Genomic DNA, 21678 nt, shown 5'->3' on the forward strand with positions numbered 1-21678 from the left:
TGGAGAGTTAGGGAAAAGCGTGCGGAAGATATTGGGATGTACGGTTAAGATAGTGTCCTAGTTTGGACAAATTTAGGGGAAAAAACCCCCTGAAGAGCTTTCCAGGGAATAAACCTCCAATTTTTTATCCCACTGGACTTAAGAAAAAAATATTTTACTCAGGGGGAAAAGTGGAAAAAACCTATTTATTAACACATACAAGAGAAACACTTCCCAGCACAGATCCAGATGACAAAAAAATTTTCACTGAGAGAGAAAGAGAGACGTGGATGATTCGATCTTCACTGGAAGGACGAGATGCTTCTCTGGCCGGTGTCCAGAGGCAGGCCGCAGGGTTCCTCCAGAGCGAGCTGGTGCTGATCCTCGGGAGGTGAGGGGGGGGGAAGGGAGAGGGAGAGAGAGAGAAAGGCGAGAAAAAACAGCCAGCAAGCCTTAAACAACAGCGAGCTAAAACAAATGATTCAAGCAATATAAAGCCAAAAAATCAAGGAAAAAAACAGCTAACTAACAAACCAGGCAACGAACTACTACCACAGCAGCGAAAAGCCACGAGCAGCAGCAGCCAGAGCCAAGCGAGCCACGGCAAGAAAGAAAAAAACCAAGGCCAGTCCACAGAGTCGAGCCCAGGCGGCCCCTCCCCTGGGAGCAGACAGCTTCATGGCCAAGGGGGGGCAGGGTGAGAATTCAGTCAAAACACCAACCCAGGACAGATAGGAACCCCTCTCCCCTCAGAAATCCACTGCTCCGGATCTAAGCTCACAGCCGGACGTAAGCTAGGGAAAATAACCACCACTATCTAGGCTATAAAGACCCTTGTAACCCCTCAATAAACGCCATTTGCTGTCCACCACATTGGTGTCCTAAAGCTAATGAACCGAGTGACCCTGGGTTAGGGCCACCGTGCCGGACCTGAATCAGGCCACCAGACAACAAATTGGTGCCGAAACCCGGGACAAAACGTCGGGAACCGACCGCCCGGATTTTGGGGTTCGCCTGACCAGGACCCGGCGACTGCAGCGCTGGCGAGTGCAGTGAGGGTGACGTCCCCTGGACCAGCGAGGAGCATGGAAGCTGTCGCGAAGGTCGTAAGTGAGATCCACGCTCAGTGGAATATTGATTGTAAGCTTAAGGATTTTATTCTCGCAGTGCCGAGGTTGATTAAGCTGGGGGCTATAGAGAGCCCGGTAGAAATTCTCCATCCGGACGTATGGGATAAATGCACCACAGCCCTGGCTGAGGACACCATGTCCTCCGGCTCAGGAAAACCCCTTAAATCATAAAGCAAAGTTATCCAGGCTTTGCGGGCTGCTCGGCAGGAGCAGGAAACCTGGAAAGCCGCGCGAACTTGTTTATTCGCCACGCCGCAGCTGGGGATCGGGGCGGCTACTCAAACCGCGGACCCAGCCAACCGCGCAGACGCGCGGTCCCCGGAGCTCCCTCCTCACCCTCCCAGTTCGAACTCACCGCCACCGGAGGCGGGGGACCGCGCGCGAGCATTGTGGCAGGGGCTAACGGAGGAGGCACAGAGTGCTGCTATAATATCAGAGCTCGCAGCAGCAGATAAAAAATCTCCACCACCTTATAAATTTAAAAATAGCGCCAAGCCTCGTGGCGGGGGGAAGGGCGCTAACGCGGGGGGCGGACATGCAGAGAGCTCGCTGAACAGCGCAAGCGCAAACGAGCAGGAAGAAGGGACAGCCCCCGAGGCGGAGCGTAAGACCAATCACAGAGCTCATTTTAAATCAGGTCCATATAGGGCAAGAACCTCCCCCAGCAGGAGGCGGGGGGATCCCAGGGGGAGGGAACGGTCCGGCCCCCGGGGGAAGGGGCGAGGGCGGAGCCCGAGAAAAAGGCTGAGCAGCCCGGAAACGTCCAGTCAGTCGACTTCCGGCTCTGACTCTAACCAAAGCTGGGACAGCCGGTCGGAGGGATAGTCGGAAGAGGAACCTGACATCGGCTGCAGCTTTCATAAGAAGGGAGCCGCAAAATATAACACCACTAGCTATAACCCTCCGGCATGGGTTAGGGGGACACCAGACACAAATCGAACCCCCCCTTACAGACTGGCGTAAAATAAAAATAGCATGTGCAGAGTGGGCTCCGTCTGCCAAGTTAGTATTCCCAGTCAGAGTGGGGGGTGCTGGCGGAAACCAAAGAATGTATTTCCCGGTAAACCCGAAGGATGTGCAGGCTATCGTGAAAGCGGTTGCTGACAAAGGAATCAATTCTGCCATGGTTTCCAGACTTATTTGCGGGCGACTCCTGGACTCTTTGTATCAGGGTGGACGCGAGAAACAAGACTCAGACGCTCTGTAAATGCTAAAAGCTACAGTTGCAGTTTATTATAAGGGAGTCTGCTAGGACCTGCTCGGCACAGCCACGTGCAGATTAAAGAGATAAAAGGGGGAGAGAAAGAGAGAAGAAGGAAGGTAGAGAGAGAGAGTAAAGAAGAAGGGAAGAGAAGAAGAAAAGAAAAGAGAAAAGAGAGGAAGAAGAGAAGAAGAGTAATGGGATAAAAGGGTATTGGGGTAAAGGGAGAGGGAGAGGAGAGAAGAAGTGGGAGAAGAAGAGCAAGGAGCAAAGATAGGAAGAGAAAAAGAAAAAAAAAGAGAGTGACTTCCCGTTTGTAACACAATAAATCCACTTCCATCATGAATATTCTAATCCCTAAGAACCAATCTAATACAAAATACTAATTCTATAGCATTTACATACAGCCTATAAGAAATCTTACATTAGCATAGCATGTGACATTCTAAACTCTAAGATCTAATCTTTGGGTTCGGGTCAGTCTTTTGTGTCTTTTGGCCTTGCCCTCTGGCCAAAAGCATTGTTTAATTAAAAGTGGATTAGCTTTGGTGAGCCATCCTATTGTGTTTATGGTAATTCAGTAACTAGAGATTTCCTGTTTTACCTTCCCCAACAATTCCCAAAATCTAAGCATTCATATTTGCAAAATTCCTCAGTTTCATCTTCTCCAACACTTATTAATAGCATTTTTGAAGGCAATGATATGCTCCCCTTTAATATTAAACAAACTTGCAGATTAATCTTTGATGAGGCAGGGATAATCGGTTTTAAACAAGAATGAGAGGACAACTGTGCGAAGCAGCTAGCCCTAGTAATTGGGAAGAACCATCCTCTCCATGGCTCCAGCATACAGAGGCTGATAGGCAGAGACCCAGCCATGATTACCCCACAAGCACAGGCAAAGGGCCTGCGAGCCCATGAGGTCATGACTACCACCCGTGCTGCCCGAAAAGCCATCCGTACTGCCTCTAAAGCAATAGCCAGACCATCACCATGGTCCACTATAACGCAAAGCGAGAGTGAAAGCTTCACTCAGTTTGTAGATCGTCTCCAGGCAGCTTTAGACTGCTCAGCACTGCCCTCAAAAGCAAAAGAACCAGTGCTAGCAGACTGCCTGCGCCAGCAGTGCAATTCAGCCACCAAAAACATTTTAAAATCGCTGCCACCTGGGTCTAATATCGCAGCCATGATCAGACATGTAGCAAAGGAAAAACACCTCGCTCCCATTCAGGCAGCTGTTCGCACTGCAATAACCAGTGTAATGGCATGCTCTTTCACTGTGTAAACTCAAAAAAGAAATCACAGCTAACCATAGCTCCAAACACAAAACACAAATGCACAAATCTACCTCCTCTCTATCCAATCTCTTAACCACACCAACCCTCTCCAATCCATTCCTCAGTGTGTTAAATGCAACCTTTATATCGTTAAATCAGTCCAACCCAAACCTCACAGAATCATGCTGGTTATGCTATGATGCACAACCCCCTTTCTACGAAGGTGTTGCCCTCAATCTCCCACTTACCTTTTCCAAGTCAGACAGTCCACGCCAGTGCAGATGGGACACCCCCCGGAACAGCATTACCCTAAGCCAAATCACGGGCCAAGGCAAATGCTTTGGCAATGCAACCCTGGCAATGCAGATGGGCAAAGTCTGCCAGGAATTCGTCAAACTAAAAGGGGGGAAGTTCCAGTGGGTGATCCCAGCTGCATCGGAAATATGGGTCTGTCAACAATCCGGAGTAAGCCCGTGTGTGCTCCTTGACAAATTCAATCATTCTACCGACTTCTGTGTCCAAGTTTTAATTGTCCCCAGAGTTCTGTATCGCCAGGAAAAAAAAGTGTACCGCCTGCTTAAGGAACCCAACCGGCTCCACAAGCGAAAAGTGTTGACAAGCATCACCATCGCAATGCTCCTGGGCTTAGAAGCTACCGGTGCTGCAACAGGTGTCTCGGCCCTCGCAACACAACATCAAGGCCTGGCCCAACTGCAGATGACAGTGGACGAGGACTTGCAAAGAATTGAGAAATCCATTTCTGCCCTGGAAAAATCCCTCTCCTCACTCTCGGAAGTCGTCCTCCAAAACAGGCGAGAACTGGACCTTCTGCTCATGCAGCGAGGAGGCCTGTGTGCCGCCTTAAAAGAGGAATGCTGCTTTTATGCGGACCATACAGGAGTCGTTAGAGACTCCATGGCCGAGCTAAAGGAACGACTAAACCAGAAAAAAATGGACAGAGAAGCTAAACAGGGCTGGTTTGAATCGTGGTTCAACCAGTCCCCATGGCTCACCACCCTAATTTCTACCTTAATCGGCCCGGTCACTATAATCCTACTAACACTAATCTTCAGGCCTTGCATATTTAACAAATTGGTGCTATTTGTCAAAAAGCGTTTAAAAACAGTTAACATTATGCTTGTCGAACGTCGACAACTGCTTTAAAGTGTGCCTGTTACTAACAAATTTACAATTTTATACTAACTTTACTAACCCACGAAAAATTTGTGATATCTACACTTCATAATTTCATATAAATTTTACTAATCATGAGAGAGGGGGGAACTGTGGAGAGTTAGGGAAAAGCGTGCGGAAGATATTGGGATGTACGGTTAAGATAGGAACACCTCTCCCCTCAGAAATCCACTGCTCCGGATCTAAGCTCACAGCCGGACGTAAGCTAGGGAAAATAACCACCACTATCTAGGCTATAAAGACCCTTGTAACCCCTCAATAAACGCCATTTGCTGTCCACCACATTGGTGTCCTAAAGCTAATGAACCGAGTGACCCTGGGTTAGGGTCACCGTGCCGGACCTGAATCAGGCCACCAGACAACATTGGGCAAATAAGAACCCCTGACCAAGGCCCTCTCCTCTTGTTTTTTCCCTCAAACCAGGATTTTTCATTCCCAAGGTGTGGGTGGATGGAGAAGGAGGAAAAGCCCCGGAGATTCCTCCCAAGGAGGGGCTGCACACCCAGCCCAGGGAGCTGCAATGAGGAGGAAAGACCCTCCCTGAGCCGGGAAGGCGGCCGGAGATGCAGGCAGAGCTGAGAGCTGGTGGAGAAGCCTCATGGAGGGGAGAAGCCCCACAAGTGCTTGGAATGTGGGAAGGGTTTCAGCTGGAGCTGCCATCTGATCGAGCACCAGAGGATCCACACTGGGGAGAGGCCTTATGAGTGTGGGAAATGTGGGAAGAGCTTCAGGAACATCTCCCACCTGATGCAGCACCAGGTGATCCACACTTGGGAACAGCCCTACACCTGCTTGGAATGTGGGAAGAACTTTGGGCAGAGCCCCACCCTGAGAGTCCACCAGTGGATCCACATTGGCGAGAGGCTCTACCAGTGTCCTGTTTGTGATAAGAGGTTTCACACCAGCTCCCATCTCCTCCTACATGAGCGGATTCACACAGAGGAGAGGCCCTTCCGCTGCCCCAACTGTGGGGAGGGATTCAAGCACAACTCCAATCTCACTGTCCACCGGCGCATCCACACTGGGGAGAGGCCCTTCGAGTGTCATGAGTGTGGGAAGAGCTTCTCACACAGATCTCACCTGACCCAACACCAACAGAGGCATCACTAAGGGAAGCCCTGTGAGTGCCGCGAGTGTGGGAAGAGCTTCGTGCTCTGCACCAGCTCCATTCCCCATGGGAGGGTCGGTGTTGGATGATCCCCAGTGACCCCTGTTGGGCAGAGCCCTGATGATCCTTGGTCCTGGTGATCTGTGTTGTGAATACACCTGGTGGAGCTCTGCATCATCTTGTCTCCCTGTGGGCACCTGGATGAACACAGGGACAGGAACATCCATCAGAACGCAAACCGACATTGGGAATTCCTTGGGGAGAATGGATTTGTTGACTTTCAACCCTGGCAAATCTTTTGTGTTCAGTCCTGTCTCTCCTGTAGACATCCAGGAATACTGAATAGTCTTGGAGGTCTTTTTCTATGTGGTGATTTGTAAAGATTTCCTGAAATTTTTTACCTGTCAAGATCTGGTCAGTCTCCCTTGTATCTGACAAGAACCAGTCAGTGTTGGATTTTTAATATTGACGCATTGACACATTATTCTAATTTACACTCTGCTAGCTTTCATGTTTTGCGATTCTTCCCTCAGTGTTGGCAAACTCTCCCAAGGAGCTAAATCCAGCCCCTGCAGCTCTTGGGCACCATTTGGGGGTCTCAGAGGGGTCTGCCATGGGGGTTTTTGCATCCCCAAAGGAGTCAGGGAAATACCCTGGACTCCCACAGTTTTGGACCCCTAACCCAGGCAGGGAAGAAAGGGGTTGTCCTCAGCTAAAGGCTGGGTGTTTGTTGTTTGTTGTTGACTACTTGGGATCACGAAGAGACAAGCTGTTTTGTAACTAAGGTAGTACCTCCCAAGTAGTGTGGTCTCTTCACCCGCTCCAGGGACGAGAAGGGAAACACAGTTTTAGCTGTGCTTTTTGTGTAATTTTAAGTGTGCCTCCCTGAGAGTGGTTTTAGTCCCTTCGTAAAAATGTCCGAAGAAGATAAAAATGCTTTTTATGCTTTGCTAGCTAAGTACAAAGCCAGACCCTCCCAAGGGGGAGAAGATTGGGCATACAGTAACTGGTTTAATTTAGAAAATGTGATTGATAGGATACATTCTTTGCAACATGAAACAAAATTCAAACTGGGCAAAAATAAGACCATTCTCTGCTCAGTTTTGGGGGCCTGTCTTACGGCAGCTATAGAAACTCGCTTTACGCGAAGAAGTGAAGAAAGAGCAATTATTGACTCCTTACAAAATTTAGTGGAAATTTTGCAAAAACAATTAGATGAAGAAAGGAATGACAATCATGCTTTGAGAGATGAGATTCATTCTTTAAGAGATGAGAATCATTCTTTAAGAGCTGCCCTAAGACAAGAACACACCAACACTTTAAAACACACTGATTTGCCAAAAGAAACAGAAGAGAAAGAAACTAATCAAATATATCCTCAAAAAGAACTGACTCTGATGAAAAATAGTGGGGAATATTGCTGCCCTAGCTTGAGACCTTTGGTTAAAACAGAATACAATTTTATCAATGATGAGAATTTTGACCCACAAATAACCACTACAAAAATCCTGTACACTGCTACTAAATTATCAGAAGAAGCAGCTAGTGGGTACTGGGGACATGGAAGTTTCTTAACAACAGAAGTCAAACGTAACTTACGGTCCTCAACTCAGCGTGCAGTTTATTGGGCAGCAGGGCTTAACCCTTTGGAAAGGGGAGACCTTGTAGCTTTAGTTGGTACTCCTGACCAACTCCTAGAAAACATTCACAAAGCTGCCTGCTTGCAAATTATACATGAAATAAAACTCACTGCTGGCTATAAATCACCTATGCAATTACCTGTAAAACAATGCCCTCTTTCCTCTGGTACCAAAGAAGGGCTCAAGCCGGTTATACAGGACTTGCAAAACTCCCCTGTATGGCCAAACCAAAACCACAAACCTGACAATGGGGCTGTTTATCAATATATTGGTAATACCCTTGTGGGAAGAAATGAAATAGAAGTAGTGGGGGATACCCAACAAAAAATAATCTCCCATTTAGAAGGCCCTAACTTGCAAATTGCCTCAGAGAAAATGCAAAAACCTTCTCAGGAAGTGAAGTTTTTGAAGACAGCCACTACTGAGACTGCCCCCCCTGACGGGGTGGCCCAGAAATTCTCAGTAACAGAAGGAACTGTAAAAAATCTGGCAATAACAGAAACTGAGAGCTTGGGTAGCAGCTATGACAAACCTGTCTTGGTAATTAAAGTAGCCTCTGCTCTCTCCCCCAAACAATCTTTGTTCACTAATTTTTTGTTCACTAATGTTGTTTCTGCTGAACAAATTATTGCTGGGGGACGGGGTGGCTCTTGGGTTGGGTTGCTGATGGTTATTTGGAATGTTTTCTAGCTTGAAGCGCGGAGTGCCTCCTTTGTCTGCAACTACACTGATTCTTATCCTGTGTTTAAAGGAGGTACAGAGTGGCTCCCTTTTTAGCAGCAAATTATTGGGAAGTTAACAGAATTCCAGTCTGCATTACATGCTGAATAGTTCCATCATTTTAACCTCCTGCCTCTTTGTGGCAGATTCTGTTGTGTTTACTTTTCACAGAATAATACCACGGAACATGAAGATTAATTGCTGAATCCCTCATCAAACCTGTATATTTCGTGAAGATTCAAAATCAAAATTGAACTGTTGTACAATTTTCCTATGAAATTATGTGTGGTAAAAACAATATAAAATACTGAGGGGAACTTGATATTAATGTTATAACACCTACTACCCAACCACTGGTTATACTGAGCCTGAAAATTTTTGAAACTGGACCTTAGGAAATTTGGAAAACTAGCCAAAAGCAAATATTGTTTAAATCAGCATGGTCTTTTAAACAAGTCAAATTGCCAATGCAAGACCAAGAGGATCCTCTCAAGAAACAAACAAGAGACATAACCGGTGTTGTGGGAACAAGATTGGGAATTTTGAATAGTATTGATTTAGAAGTATTAATGAACAAATTGGCTAACATTTCTTTAGCTCTCTGCTGTATCCAGGTTCAATTGTGGATGCAGTCAGTTGCTGCCTCAATTATACGAGAAGTGGAGGAAACCACTTTTCCTACTGAAATTTGGAGAATAATTTGGAATAATGTTCATGATTTTGAAAAAGAATTCCAACCCATCACCCAGTTTTTTGAGGCAACTCCACCAGTTTTCAAGGATTTCAGATCTGTTTTAATTCCTAGCGTTATTATACAGTGGCTGGCGTTGTTGATAGGCCTGCTCTACTTAGCATTCAGAAACAAGGGAATATTGGCTTGGTTAACAACCCTGATACCTACCCCAGGGACTAGGGATGTGGCCCCAGAGTCTGCCCCTGCCCCAGGGACTAGGGATGTGGCCCCAGAGTCTGCTCCTGCCCCAGGGACTAGGGATGTTGCCCCAGAACATGACCCTGCCCAAGGGACTAGGGATGTTGTCCCAAAGTCTGCCCCTGCCCCAGGGACTAGGGATGTGGCCCCAGAGTGTGCCCCTGCCCCAGGGACCAGGGATGTTGCCCCAGAACATGACTCTGCTCCAGGGACTAGGGATGTTGCCCCAGAGCCTGATGCTGCCCCACAGCCCACTGCAGAAATGAACCACCCAGAGTGGGTGGGAGCTCTAGTGAAGGATATTAGCCAGGTGTTGAAGGAGCAAAGCCAGATGTTGAAGGAGCACAGCCAGATGTTTAAGGAGCACAGCCAGATGTTGAAGGAGCACTTTTCTTCAGCTGGTGAGAAACCCTCCCCCTGCCCTAAAGAGGGAGAGTCAGATGGTGCTGCAGTGGAACCCGTAGATGTTGTATCTGTCCAGGTTCCAGCCGGATCACAGGGGCAGCCACAGCCAGTAGCAGTTGCCCCTGTGGAAACTAGAAAATCTAAGATCAAAACGAGGCACCTAGATAATGGGGATCAGCCAACACAGCAGTGGAGGTATTTGAGAAGGGAGAGAAGATCATCCAGATTTTGCTGGGAGCTGGTTTTGCCATTAAAAAGAGCAAAGTCAAAGGACCTGCCCGAGAGATCCAGTTCCTGGGAGTGAAGTGGCAAGATGGACGGCGCCAGATCCCCACTGAGGTCATCAATAAGATCACTGCAATGTCTCCACCAACAAGCAAGAAGGAAACACAAGCTTTCCTAGGTGCCATAGGCTTTTGGAGAATGCACATCCCTGAGTACAGCCAGATTGTGAGCCCTCTCTACCTGGTCACCTGCAAGAAGAACGATTTCCACTGGGGCCCTGAGCAGCAGCAAGCCTTCGCCCAGATCAAGCAGGAGATCGCTCATGCAGTGGCCCTTGGCCCAGTCAGGACGGGACCAGAGGTAAAGAATGTGCTCTACTCTGCAGCCGGGAACCATGGTCTGTCCTGGAGCCTGTGGCAGAAGGTGCCTGGTGAGACCCGAGGCCGACCCCTGCGACTCTGGAGCAGAAGTTATAAAGGATCTGAAGCCAATGACACTTCCACAAAGAAGGAAATCCTGGCTGCCTATGAAGGAGTCCAAGCTGCCTCAGAGGTGATTGGCACGGAAGCACAGCTTCTCCTGGCACCCCGACTGCCAGTGCTGGGGTGGATGTTCAAAGGAAAGGTTCCCTCTACCCACCACGCCACCGACGCCACATGGAGCAAGTGGATTGCCCTCATCACGCAGCACGCCCGTATTGGTAACCCGAATCGCCCTGGGATTTTGGAGATAATTACAAACTGGCCAGAAGGTGAAGATTTTGGTCTCGCTGACGAAGAGGAGCAGAAACAAGTGACCCGGGCTGAAGAAGCCCCACCGTACAACCAACTGCCAGCAGATGAAAAATGCTACTCCCTTTTCACCGACGGTTCCTGTCGCATTGTGGGGATGAACCGGAAGTGGAAAGCAGCCGTATGGAGCCCCACACGGCAGATTGCACAAGCTACCGAAGGAGAAGGTGGATCAAGTCAACTTGCTGAGCTCAAAGCTGTTCAGCTGGCCTTGGACATTGCTGAGAGAGAGAAATGGCCAAAGCTCTACCTTTACACTGACTCCTGGAGCCAATGCTCTGTGGGGGTGGCTGGAGAGGTGGAAAAAGGCTGATTGGCAACGTAGAGGAAAACCAATCTGGGCTGCTGATGAGTGGAAAGACATTGCCACTCGGGTAGAGAAGCTACCCGTGAAAGTCCGTCATGTGGATGCTCATGTTCCCAAGAGTTGGGCTAATGAAGAACACCGACATAACGAGCAGGTAGATCAGGCTGCACAGATAGAGGTCTCAAAGATAGACTTAGATTGGGAACACAAGGGAGAATTGTTCCTAGCTCGATGGGCCCACGATGCCTCAGGTCATCAGGGCAGAGATGCCACCTACAAGTAGGCACGAGACTGAGGGGTGGATCTAACCATGGACAGCATCTCCCAGGTTATCCACGACTGTGACACGTGTGCTGCCATCAAGCAAGCCAAGCGGGTGAAGCCGCTCTGGTATGGGGGGCGCTGGTCCAAGCTCTGGGCTCGGCCTGGAGTCCGGCCCGGTGCCCCGGCTCTGCGGGGGGCCCAGCTCGGCACCCCGGCTCTGCTGGGGGCCCGGCTTGCTTGGGACCCCGGCCCCGGCTCTGCGGGGGGCCCGGCCCGGCCGCATGGTCCCAGACCCCTCATCCCTGACCGCATGGCCCCGCACGGCCCGGAGCTCCCCTCTCCATGTGGCATGGCCGAGCAGGGGGGATCGGGGAGCCGGCAAAGGCTCTCCCTTCCCCCTTCCCTCCTCCTTGCAAGAAGAACTCATTTCTACTTTTACCTTGGAAAGTGTAAGTTTTCCCAGAATTTGTAACACCATGTTTCAAAACAAGACGATTATATCCATCTAGGAAATCTTGTACTTGTTGGTTCATGGTACCTTCAAAGAATTCTTCTTGTGCTGTTTCAGGTCCAAACACCTAAGTATTACCAAGAAATATTTATACTTTGAGTAATTATTACAGACTTTTAAAGAATCTTTTAAATTCTCTTAGTTTATAATCTTAAAGACTATAAAGGTAAAAAAATACAGTGTGCTTGATATTCAATAATGTAATTTAAAACAACCTATACCAGAAATAATTTAAAAACATTTGAAGACAACTCATTTACTTGTGAAAAAGTGAATCTCTGTAGCATTGGTCCTGAAGTTTTTTCACTTAGTCGATTCAAAAAGTGTTGGGGGGTCTTCAGTCCAATATTTGTTGAGTCTTCAAGTGAAACACAGTCCTATTAAAAGGAAACAAGAAATGGAGGCATGAAGAGATTTAAAAGGGCTCAGCTTACAGGAAAAACAAACAAACAGCAGTTTGCTCGCTAGATGTCCAGGGCAGAATCTGCCTGGCAGAGGCAGGACTTATCTTTTATACTCTAAACTACGTACTAGGTATTTACAAATGACCCCCAATACAATACAATCTTGTTACATGGTCCAGATCTGTTCTCATCCAATCTAAAAGTGCCAGCGTGTCACCCAGCATGGATGACACGGAGAAGGAGGAAGAGGTATCCACACCCCCAATTCTTCATCTTGGCCACGTGTCCCTTATCACAAACATTCTAGAAATCTGCTAATTCTACATTCTAACAGTCTAATTTACACTCTATTTATTTTTGTGGCTTGCATTTCTTCTCTCAATGTTGGTAAATTGTTCTAAGGAGCTAAATCCAGCCCCTGAGACACCTGGGTCTCATTCAAGGATCTTTGGAGACCCCGCCAGGGGGGTCTTAAACCTTCCAGGGAAGCCAGAGGAATACTCTGGACTCCCACATCTCCCCTCTGTTTGCACTAAAAACACCTCTTTTACAGCTTTGTCCATGGCATGCCAAGTGCACTGAATGATGCATGGCAAAATGACGAGAACTACAAGCCCCACTAATATATAAAATCCTACTTTCAAAATTTCTTTTTACAAAGGTAAAAGATCAGAAAGGTCAAACAGACCATCCATCCTTGATCCAGTAACTTTTTCAAGCTTTGCCACACCTTTCTGCAACTGTCTTACGTTCTTCTGAGTTGATTTTGAATGATCAGACAAGTTCATGCAGGCAGGGATAGCAGCCAAATTCTGTCCCTACAAAAAATGTTCCCAGCAGTAACTGTGCTAAAACTCGGAAGGATGGTTTGTTTGAGACTACAGTACAATTATTGTATACATCTTGATTCAGAGTAACATTCATTGTTTGGTTCTTTGTCACTCCTGAAACATTAAATACAATACAGAAGTCCATTCTTGTTGAAGCAAAACATTTCTAATTCTTCTGGTTCGAAAGAGGCCACAGGGAGAAACTGAACCCACACATGTCATCTGTCCACAGGAGTTCTCACAACTCCCATCACCCATGAAGGGATGCCCTCTGGAATGGGCCATTTTCTCACTGGCAATCCCACCAAACATGCCGAAAATGGCTCTCCTGGCCTGGAATGTCCCAAACAAATTGTGTCCAACCCCGCTGTCTCTGCTAAATTTCCCCAACCCTTCTCCCTTGGCTGCATCACTGATAAATCTGCTTTGTTATCTAACATAGTTGCGTTTGGGCCCAATATGGTTTCATGTATTTTGTAGGAATCCATCTCAATCCTTCATCTGTGAAAACACAAGCACAATCTTCTCCCCACATGATTAGCTTGAAAGGCCCCTCAGTTTTACCCGCTTCTAAATTTCTGATCAAAACCAAAGGATTTTCTTTTAGCTTTGCTCTTGTATCATTTGTAAAATGTCTTATAATTGGTGGAGTTCACTCTAAAAAAGAACCATTTAAGAAGTTTAATACATAATAAAACTTTTGTTCAACCACATGTGAGGCATAGCTTCTGTCTCCCCCTTTTTTGTTTTTCTAAACTTGCTCATAAAATGATGTCAACTAAAATATAAATGTTTTTCAGTTTTCCAAAAAATTCGCTTCGGCAGCACATATACCAAAACTGGAACGACACAGAGAAGACCAGCATGGCCCCTGCGCAAGGATGACACGCAAATTCGTGAAGCGTTCCACATTTTTAGTTGTGTTCATATTTCCTAGCTTAGAGTTATTCCCATTGTATTATTCCAGCTGGTTTTATGTTTCCCGCGCGCTCCCTGCCCGGGGCCGGGGCCGGGGCCGCTGCAGCCGCAGCCCGTCCGCCGCGCCTCCGTCCGGCACGGGCCGGCCCCGCCCTGTGGTGACTCATTTCTGGCCCTTCCACGCTGGAATCACTGCTCTGTGAACTAAATCTTGGCCTTCGTGCCCGCATGCTGTGATGCCTGTCTACATTTGAGTGTCCCTGTTCTGTTCCTGTCACTTCCGTGTTCGGGGATGTTGGCACCTCCAGGCGCTGCGCCTGCGTGTTCCCTACGCTTAGGTCGAACCACGCATGCGTCGCTGGCTGCTCCCGGGTCGGGCTGTCCTTCTGATTCCCCTCCCGGCTGTGACCCGCCCCCCCGGGCGTGGCTGGCCCCGCCGCCGCTCCTGTGCCGGCAGCCGAGACCCGCCCCGTCCCCGGCATGGGCGGCGCCACCCCCGTGAATCCCGCCCGCCGGTCCCGCCCGGAGCCGCCTCCCCCCGGCCGCGAGAAATTCCCCCGCCCGCCGCGTCTGAGAGCGATCCCGCCGCCCCTGGGGGTCGCTCCGCCTGGGTTCCCCATGAGGCGCCACTGACCAACGGGGTTTTTCCGCGGACAATGAATCGTGCTCACATCCCCACCCCCCTTTTGGCTGAGAGCCGCCCTCACGGTCCTGCGTTTCTGCGTCCCGGCCGCCGCCGCAGATTGTCCCTCCCTGAACACGCCTGCGGCTCCACGCACCGAGCCCGCTATTTCTGGGTTCCGCGCTTCCCGCGAATCCCCCGCGCGGTTTTTCCCGCGCTCCCGGGGTGCCGGCACCGTCGCCGCGGCCGCACTGCCTTGCGTTATAAGGATCGAAACCGGAGTCACAGCCCCCCGCTTTTTCCCCGCTTTTTTCGCGGTCCTGTCCCCCTCCCCTCTGTCCCCCACGGCCCGGGGAGTCGTCTATAGCGCCCTCCCACCTCCTGGGGTCATGTTTTCTGAAGGGGTGAAGAAATAAAAAATCCGAGTTCTTTAACTCACTTGGAAATATTTTTAACTTAATTTTTCCTGACCTTGCTGCTGGCAAGACCTTTGCTGAACCGGCTGCTGCTGGCATGGCAGCTATAAACTTCCCTCCCCCAGCTCATGGCTAAGTGAGAATCCTTCCCCAGTCTCTGAGGGACTTTAATTGCTTTCTGCCAAGGAGAGACTGGATAAAGCTACACTTTCGGGAGTCCTTCACTCCCTTATCTCTCAGAGTTACAGACTGATATCAATCACAATTAACTTTTTGCCAGAATCCTGCTGTAAATAGCACATTTGTTTCTGTCTGTGGGTAACGAAGCTTCACCCACACAAATCTCGGAATTCCTTCTCTGTGACAGAGACAGGATGAACAAAAGCTAAAACTTTCAAAGTGGATGCTAAAGTGAGCTGTTCCTTGCTGAGAGTTCTGCCTATAGTGTTCCTATGATGTATCTGAATCTGAACCGTCTTACCCAAAAGCAATTTGTCCAAAATCGATTCGGAGGTTCCTGAAACCAACCAGCAGTGCACAGGAGCGAGGCTTCCCGGGACACCTCCTCTCCGACTCGCGTCTGGACCGCGGCTTTTCTTGGCAGAGGGCCAAAAATCTCCTCCACAGTCCTTTTCAATGGCGTCTTCTCGAGCTGGGTTTTCCGGGTCCAGGGGTCTGCACCCACCTTTGCAGGCTGCAGCCCACCCAGAGGACGCCAAATGTCACATCCTGAGGTGTCTCCTTAGACCTGAGATCACCTCTGGAGGACATGCAGGTGGTTTGGAACCCAGCTCTTTCCAATGCCCATCGATGAGAGACTGCAGGAGGCTGTTCTTAGAGGTTTTCTTGGTTGTTTATTGTTTCTTATCTCAGGAATGCTTGGTCCAGCGAACAGCAGTCTGCTCGCCAGATGTCCAGGGCAGAATCTGCCTGGCAGAGGCAGGACTTATCTTTTATACTCTAAACTACGTACTAGGTATTTACAAATGACCCCCAATATAATACAATCTTGTTACATGGTCCAGATCTGTTCTCATCCAATCTAAGAGTGCCAGCGTGTCACCCAGCATGGATGACACGGAGAAGAAGGAGGAAGAGGTACCCACACCCCCAATTCTTCATCTTGGCCACATGTCCCTTATCACAAACATTCTAGAAATCTGCTAATTCTACATTCTAACAGTCTAATTTACACTCTATTTACTCTTGTGGCTTGCATTTCTTCTCTCAATGTTGGTAAATTGCTCCAAGGAGCCAAATCCAGCCCCCGAGACACCTGGGTCTCATTCGAGGGTCCTTGGGGACCCCGCCAGGGGGGTCTTAAACCTCCCAGGGAAGCCAGAGGAATACTCTGGACTCCCACAGATAACTTTGACAGCCCATTTGCCAACAAAGGGCAACATCAAATAGGAAAATTCCAGAGTTAAGAATCTTTGGATTTATCTCCCAGCCTCAAGTAAACAAGCAGAGATTTTTGTTTTTGTAGTGCCTCTAGATTTGTCTTGCTTCACACTCACTCATTTTTTTCTCTGCAACCCAAGGACATGGTGCATCTAAATTCTTGTCACACATATGGAGGTGAGAGCAATGGCAGATACAGATCCATGGGAATTTTTGACCTGACCTGCAGTCCTTATATTTATGTAACATTGCTGTGCATAAGGGCTTCTAACACTGCTTACTCCAGTACCTATTCCTGACCTGAGGCAGAGAGCTACAGCACAAGCTTAGATAGGTATAAATAGGTATAGAGGTGTTATACCTGGAATAAAAATAACTATTCAAGTATCTTTCTCCTACAAGCCCCCACATGTTTCACACTCCCAAAACTCATCCAAGAATTTTAACTAAAAATTGTCTCAATTGTTCCAAAACCCCAGGATACTGCCACCAGAACATTAATAATCCATTTTATGCCAGTCTGGGCCAAAACCTAGTTGATAAATCCCCAAGGTAGTCAAGTTACAGTGCAACTTGTGGTTTGAAAATTCCTGTTGCAGCCTGCTGTGCACTTCCCTTAGTGACAGCCAGCCCAACAATGCTCCAAATGAAAAACCAGGTGGGAGGCACTGAGCTGAGCACTGGTCTTTTCATACACCATCACCATGTGGCAATTCAGGCTGGGAACACAAGTGTCACCAGAAGAACATGTGCATTACATTGTGGCATACAGATATTCCCTGTCTTTCCTAGCACACACACAGGTATCTGTTCAGTCATTAGAATCTCTCCTCTAATTTTTTTTTAGATGTTTTTCCCCTGTGCTCTCAGACATCCTAATTTAAGTCATCAAAAATTCAGGAATTTACCAGTTAGCACATTGAAACATCCTTATTACTGAAAAGGAGCTGGCAGTATTGTAACACAGCTGCTCACCATTTCAGTGGGACAAAACAAAATAATTAGAAGAAAAATATTCCTGATATTTAACTAGCAATTTATTTAAATAGCTCACTATTGCTATTTTATGGAAAGACAATTGCCTACTAAAATATAATCAGTCATTTCAAGTATATAGTGTTATTCCTGCCTATAATTAAAAATTACTCTCAACACTTAAACTCCACCTTTATTTAAGATCTTATGGCATTTTTGATGCAGAGCATTACCCCCTCAGAAATCCAGCCACTTTTGTGAGTGATCCACTCCATAATGAGTTAAACTTTGGAACAAGGAGCCAGAGAGAAAATATGAAGCAAATGAAAAACTTAATAGTAATTTAATTAATCGTTTGCCTTTTGTATAACATCACACTAATTACACTTCAAGCTGGTTCACATAGGTGGGGAACTAAGCTCCAGTATTTATAGCCACATAATTTTTCAGATGAAATTTTATTTAAAAAGAGTTGCAACAAAATTGGCAGTATTTGATCTTTTACTACATAAAGAAATCCTACACCTGTATATGTTGAGATGTCAGAGACATTTAGAAATAAAAGATAAAGGTGAAAAATGCACTTTGTTCTCATTCCTTTTCAGTTAGGCAGGTTTTCAGAGAAAACTTTTCCAGTCTTATGGATCATGGTTGTGACAGATGAAACGTCTGTGCAGAATTTATTTTTCTTGCAGAAATAACATTCTACCAGTTGTGCCAGGAGATGGCAAGTTTTATGGGCTTATTTCAATTGAAAACATCTGCACTAGATAATATATGCTGCTGGGTCACATGTTAAATAACACTATTATATGTGACTGCATATAACAGCTGTTTTGCATCTTCTTTATAATGGTTTGTAACTAAGCATAATTGTCTTGGATCATTAAGTGAAGTTGCTGTAACATTAACCCTTAATGCTTTTATATTTCTAAGTTTTTCAGTTAAATAGGTTCTGATTCAGGTGCAAGCTTGATAAGAGCCATTTCCAGAAATACAACTCAGGAGGTACTTATGTTATATCTCAAGTTCAAAAGGCTCTTTCAAAGCACCTGCTTGCCTCCTAAAATCTCAGATGCCCACAGATTTTTTTAATCCAAGAATTCAAAACGATCCAGTTTTCTGTTTCTAAATACATCTGTCCTAAAGGGCTCCTTTCCAAAGCTATGTGCACCTTATTTGAGCTGATAATGTCTGCAGAGTTTTCTCACCCAGTTTTGAAAACCCAAGTTGCCAGAGCAGCCCAGATAGTGGATGAAGTCTGCAAAAATTGGTGGAGCATTGATAGAAGGCAAGCCCACTCCCACCACCATCACAACTTGCATCTTTCCAGTTAGGCACATGCTTGAGCACCTTAATGGATTATCTGGGTAACTGTAGCTTTCCAGACAGTTTTTTTAAGAATTGACTAAAAATCTGACATGCCTGAAAATCTCAGTATATTGAAGCTAGCCCATGGTGGAATTCTAATGAAAAATTACCATGAGTCTTACCACATTAAGACCCCCTAGGTTTGAGTAAATAATAGAGAAGGAAAGTATGAAATAGAGAGGATGTTTCATACCTCACTTGCCTTCAAAAGTTTAAAATGTCACAATTCTAGTTATATCAATTAGGGGGTTGTTGAAAAACGAATCTTTCTGCCTTCCCAATCCTCCCTTGTTTATGAACTAAATCTGGAAGTGCTTTTCTAGATAAGAGTTACAGCAATATAAGACTGGTGTATTTGGCCCTCCCCCCCAAGTATTTGTAACGTTGGAATCCAACATATTCCATTGCATGATAAAAGATTATTGGGCTAGAAAAAAAAAAAAAGAAAACATCTTAGAAAGCAATGTACCTCCTCTAAACACCTGGCCACAAGTTGTGGGAACAGGTTTAAAAAAGCATGGATGCAATCTTCTTCAACACATGCTGCCAACCAGGAATCTTCTCACCATGATCTATGCACAGCTGGTTTTCTTCTGCTAAATGAAGGCATTGATGATTCAATCCACAGGGATTTGCTTTCTGGGAAGTCTCTCCTGGAGCTGATAAAGGCTAATGATTGGGAGTTGTTTCAGAGAGGCATACACAGTGTCCCTGCCAGGCTCCAGGGGCAGAGATAATGGATTGTCCTTTGCTTCATCACTCTAGATCAGTCCTGTTCTAACAATCACAGGAATGAGAGGCGCTGAACAATGAAACCAGGCATATTATTGTACCAGATGGTCCATTTTAGAACAATTCACATACAGGTCTAGAATGAGAGGCAGCTTCAATATTCACTAAAAGCATTTTCAGGCTGTTCCAACAGTTTCAGTCCTGTTTCCTTACTTTGATCGGAACTGCAGAATTTTTATGTGTTAGTTGCTTTCAGGATTTAATCTCATTTGTTTAACAGCATTATAACTTCCACTGGCAAGGGTTTATTAATTTATTTTGACATTTATATGGGCTGCAGTCACATTTGTTTCACTATCCCAATATCTATCACAATGGAACTCAGCAAGATTTTCTCTTAGCAATCTCCCTTTGTAATTAGAGGTATTACATCCAGTCTTCTAATCAAACTGGCAGAAATGCAGTGGTTACATGTAAATCATTTTATGTGCATTTCCAAGCTAGAAATCTGAGAAGTCCAAATCCAACAAGCTTTCACATGTATTTTAACTCAGTGAGTTACTACTAGTAACTTCATGGTATCTATTTCAATTCTGAGTAACAAAAATAGTTTTGTTTAGGACACACAGCATGGTTCTCCATTTCCTCCCCCTCCCAAGTCACTGTGTATTACATGATATTGCCTTTGTATTCAACATGATAATATAACACAACCTGACAAACAATGGGATGGGAAATACCGGAAAAAATATTCATATTTTTTCTTTTTTTTTCACATTGGGTGCTTGCTGCTATTTGGCTCCATCTTAATTCCAACTTTGGGCAGAACTTATAAATAATAACATATAAATAACTCCATTCTTCAGGATGGCCCTCCTCAAAGCAGCTAGACCATCTGCAGAATCACATCCCTGTACTATTTCTAAGCCATCTGTTGCTGGGATATTTTGCTTGATGCATTCTTTGTGGTGAAAGAATGTGCATGTACCTCTTGTTCCCTTTCTTCTATCAGTTGATTCAATAAGAAATATGAGTGACCTGTAAACAGGGCAGTAAAACAATGTTCTGTATTAATGCTAGTTGGGAATGAGATTTCCTGTAACATTTGCATGCTCCCTGAGATGAACCAAATATGCAAAGAATTGCAGGCCAAGCCCAGAGACAAGTGTGATTAACCTGATTTAACAAGTATGATCACAGAGAGGGAGAGGTCTCTCTGACAATGGCACAAAGAGGTTCTGTGTGTATTTAACACAGCTGCCATCTAAATTCAAAAATGCCATGGAATAACTAGGGATAAGAAAAAGGCTGATATCTGTGTCTGGGAGGGACAAACAAGCTGTCATAACAAAGCATGAAGTCAGCAGAAATGTTGTCTGAACTATCATGGGCTGGCCTGTGACAAGGAAAGGACAACAGAATTTATTGGGAATCAAATGCAATTCTACTAACAACATTTTGGCTCCGAGTATGGACCTTTTACCACATCACACTGATTTAAGAGGAATAAATTGCACCACTTAATTAAAAAGAAGAGAGAGAATACAAAAGGACAGAGGCAGGGTTAAAGCTGACATTGGAGAGCTGTAATTTGCAACAAAAATCTGGAAATCAACATCCTGCTGGCAAGACACCCCCTGAAATGAATGAGGTGACAAATCCATGTGTTGTCAAGAGGGTGCCTGTACCTCAGCTTGTGTTAAGAGTCTGCTATTTTAATGAAACAAGCTTTCAGGATTAGGTACAAAGTCAGAGAGTTCAATAAACTTTTTGTTGGCTCATCAAAACTGAAACTCTTTGCAAGCAAAGGATCCAGTTTCTACAAGGATCCTCACTCCTAAAAGCTGTTTCTTTATTATTATTTTTACTGTGGAGGTATTCTAGTTCAGAAGGACTGCCTTAAAATACAGAAGCACTTGGAGGTTTGATGTGAAAAGGATTCTGTACTCTGAACTCCCAGGAAATTAAGACAAAATTCTGCTGACCAAGTCCTTTCCTCTGCCTAGGTTAGTAATTCAGAAACATTTTTGAGAACTTCAGCATTACATCCCTGTTCAGAATAGGAACTAGTCTGAAACCTTTCAGGATAGGAAGCCCACTTTTGTTTTGTTTTACTGAGGATCTTCCACTGTTGCCAGAAAGTCTGTTTTCACACACAATTGTTTTCCTTCACAGTCTGCAAGTGACTAAACACTGCACAGCTCTGTCAGAGCTGGTTTGAAACAGAACCATCTGAACAGAGCTGCTGTTAACATTTCAGAGCAGTATAGAAACTAGCTTTGTCCCAATTTAGGGGTTCTTTCTACTTATTTATTTTTTTTTAAAT

General features: G+C 46.0%; 1 long non-coding RNA gene and 1 other non-coding gene across 2 annotated transcripts; one reads left to right on the plus strand and one right to left on the minus strand.

Annotated features, from left to right (window-relative positions):
* Window positions 1–59: 59 nt before the first annotated feature.
* LOC130266387 (uncharacterized) lies at window positions 60–15980 on the minus strand. Its single transcript, XR_008842863.1, has 5 exons — window positions 15355–15980; window positions 11944–12060; window positions 11612–11750; window positions 5862–6086; window positions 60–2364 (listed from the first exon to the last, which is right to left on the minus strand). It is a non-coding gene; the product is annotated as an uncharacterized LOC130266387 (long non-coding RNA).
* On the plus strand, window positions 13731–13833 carry LOC130266390 (U6 spliceosomal RNA). The gene has a single exon (XR_008842869.1). It is a non-coding gene; the product is annotated as a U6 spliceosomal RNA (small nuclear RNA).
* Window positions 15981–21678: the final 5698 nt, after the last annotated feature.

The sequence above is a fragment of the Oenanthe melanoleuca genome, unplaced genomic scaffold (genome assembly GCF_029582105.1).
Source record: "Oenanthe melanoleuca isolate GR-GAL-2019-014 unplaced genomic scaffold, OMel1.0 S030, whole genome shotgun sequence".
Lineage (NCBI taxonomy): Eukaryota > Metazoa > Chordata > Aves > Passeriformes > Muscicapidae > Oenanthe > Oenanthe melanoleuca.